Source organism: Myotis davidii, unplaced genomic scaffold (assembly GCF_000327345.1).
Source record: "Myotis davidii unplaced genomic scaffold, ASM32734v1 scaffold299, whole genome shotgun sequence".
Taxonomy (NCBI): domain Eukaryota; kingdom Metazoa; phylum Chordata; class Mammalia; order Chiroptera; family Vespertilionidae; genus Myotis; species Myotis davidii.
The window spans coordinates 7,039,906-7,042,882 of record NW_006293088.1 but is presented as its reverse complement, the minus strand read 5'-3'; the positions used below and the strand labels follow the sequence as shown (position 1 = coordinate 7,042,882).

The 2,977-nt window shown below is 59.1% G+C and overlaps 1 long non-coding RNA gene across 1 annotated transcript; it reads left to right on the top strand.

Moving 5' to 3' along the window:
• The first annotated feature begins 244 nt into the window (after positions 1-244).
• LOC107183580 lies at positions 245-2,049 on the top strand. The gene is made up of 3 exons (XR_001514370.1): positions 245-320; positions 469-835; positions 1,061-2,049. It is a non-coding gene; the product is annotated as an uncharacterized LOC107183580 (long non-coding RNA).
• The last annotated feature ends 928 nt before the right edge of the window (positions 2,050-2,977 follow it).

Here is a 2,977-nt window from a genome sequence, read left to right as displayed (position 1 = left end):
AGCCTTGGCCGTGTTGAAAGGAAGCTGGGCAAATGGCTTAGGTTACGGGGGAAAGGAGGTCTCTGTGAGACACAGATGCCAGCTGCTCTCGTCATCAGCCGGAGGAGCAGCCCCGGGGCCTGGGACGGGCACCCCGGTGACTCAGCTCCACGTATAGCGCAGGGCAGAAGCACCCACGGACTCGTCTGCGGGTGAAACGGTGACGCATGACGGCGCCTTTCTTGGCCTTACTTTACTCTCAACAGTCGGACAAGACGATTCTAAGGAAGGGACAGCGAGCATAAGCCCGGGGTGACAGAAAGAAACTAAAAATGAAATTGGTAAGCGATTTAAGCGACGCAGTGAATCGGTCCCAGCTGGAGTCGCCTGGCTTTTTGTCGCCCTGCCTGGGATGCCGCTGTGGGTTCACACCTCGTAAAGGTATCACTGGATCATGTCCATTCGGATTGTCTGTTCTTACTCCTTCAGGCTAGTAATGGCCGTGACAGTGACCACAGAGGCTAACGCTCAGCTCTTCCACGCGGCAGGCTCTGCTGAGTGCTTCGCAGGAATGAAGCCCGGACGCCTCCCGGCCAGCGCCCCTGTCCAGCAGGTGCTGTGTCCACCTGTGTTTCCCAGGTGCCGAGATGGAGGCACAGTGACCTGCCCCCTGGTCGCCCGTCTTGTCAGGGGCAGAGCTGGGGAGGGAACCGGGGCCCCTGGCTCCACACTTCAGCTCTGCTGCCTTCCACGTCCGTGAGGATAAGGGAGGAACTGCTTTTGCAAATTGCTTCTCCCAGAAGGTGGAACCGCATTGCACGCAGAAGAGTAACACAGCGACCCCTCCATCTCCCAAGTGAGAAGGAAGGAGGAGCGAGGGGGGAATGGGAGCCAAGGACAGACAGGACCCACCTGTCGCCCGGGTGCGCGGCCTCTGAGCTAAGCGGGGTGGAGGGGGGCGGGGGCGGGTGTAAGCCAACGTGAGAGAGGCGCCTGCGACGTAGAACACAAACACCGGGACCCGGGATTGCGCCCGAGCCCGGATCATGGGACAGACCCTGCTCTCCAACCCGTCTTCCAGCAACAGGATCCCAGGGCCAAGTGCGGTAACCGCTGGCCCGCGGAGCGCTCCAGGCACGGCCAGGACTGCGTGCCAACCGCCGGGCTCCCAATATTGTCTTCCAGTTGCTAGACTACGCTGCTTTCCAGTACATTATCTGGGGTATAAAAGCTGAAATGTAAGTAAAGCATTTTCATACAAATAATTTCAACCGCAACAAGGCCATTGGCTCCTGATGGAGTTGGCAGGAAAAGGTAATGAACTCACCCCGATGGACATATTCAGCGTTCCTCCGGCCAAGTCCAATTGGCAGCTTCGTAATGATGGAAACGTCCCTGTTATTTCCACTCCACCAGGGCTAGGCCCGCTGGTATCTGATTCAGTGTTTACTTCATGAATGAGGTCAGTTCCCAGCACAGCTGGGGTTTCGGCAGAGGGCTCGCGCTGCTGGTCAGCACACAGCGTTCCCACTAGAACCTGACCGGAGCTGACAGGGCTCCCAGGGCCCCCTTCCCGCAGCCTGCCCTGGGCAGCCACTGTCTCTGGCATTTTCTGGGGTCTGGCCCCACTCGCTGCTCTGCTAGCCCCTTCCCTGCAGAGGCGGACAGAGCCCGGGGCTGCAGCCTGGCACACGGAGGGCACGTCCAAGTTCCCCACAGCCCGGCACTCACTCTCCAACTTGCCCCCTTGGTATTGCGACATCTCGCCTTGTAGGAGCTTCGGAGCTGCCAGGAAACAGGGTAGGTTTGTTTGTTTTGTGTTTTTAAAATTATTTATTCCAGGATGGCTCCACTTGTGTGGTGAGAGAGTGACTCAGAGTGCCTGGGACGCCACCTCCAAAGGTAACCATGTCCCACTGGCCGGCGTGTCCCGGGCCAACTCCCCACACTGGTCAAAAACAAAAACAAAAGCTCCCACGGGCCCAGAACACTCCTCTGCAAGAGCACACACGTATGGAGCAGTGTCCTCGCCGCTCATGGAGGGACTAGGAACACTGCGGGGCAGGAAGGAAAGGGCGCCTGTCCCTGGCCTGTCCCCCGCGTCCTGAGCCATGCGAGTGGCCATGGGCCCCGCGCAGCGTGGGGTTGAAGTCCGAGGCGGCTCTGTGGTGATTTCTTCATCTCAGTGCCGTCAAGGGGCAGGAGGCTCAGGGAGAGCCATTGGTTTGGATCCCAAAGTAAATGACGCTCAGACACTCAAGCAGCGTTGCCGAATGAAGTCTGGGGGTGAAGCTGGAGCAGGAGGTGGTATGAGAACGGGGTGCAAAGGCAGACCCCTGAGGAAGCGCCCCCTTTCTCAGCCTCCACGAGGCACAGTGTGTCCCCAGCGCCACATTCTCACCTCCTAACAGGGTGGTTAGACCCTCGGCCGCTGATGCAGACGCAAGAATAGAACCGAGTGGAGGAGACGTCGTCCTAGCTTTCTTCCTTAGCCCTGAGCAGGGGCCGTGTTAGGTGAAGACTCGGTCTTAGGTCCTAAGACCGTGTTAGAGCCACGGCGCTCTCCTACCTAAAGGGTCCGTCCGGCTGCAACAGGAGGACACATAACATCTCTCCCGACTCAAGGGTCGACATTCCTGTGGGGTCCAGAGAGCCTGCTCGGGGCCACTCAGGTCCCTGCTCTTCCACGCGTCCTCGGGGCACAACCTGTCTCAGACCCCAGATGCTAGGCCGTCTCCCCGCTCCTGGCACCCCAGCGCTGGTTCCTGCCATCAGGTCTATAGCCTGTCTTATCCACCGTTGTCCCAGTCACGTCATCGTATCACCTACCTGGTCTTTCCCCTCGAAGATGCTGCTGGAAGTTTTTGAAGATGGGCCCTAGCAAAGCTCATTCGTTCGCACTCTCTGATCCCATCGCCGACGCTCTCTGCCCGCTCGGCTGCAGCTGCATGGCCGCCTTGCTGAGACGTGAACTTGTCACCCGCCCACCTCAGGGCCT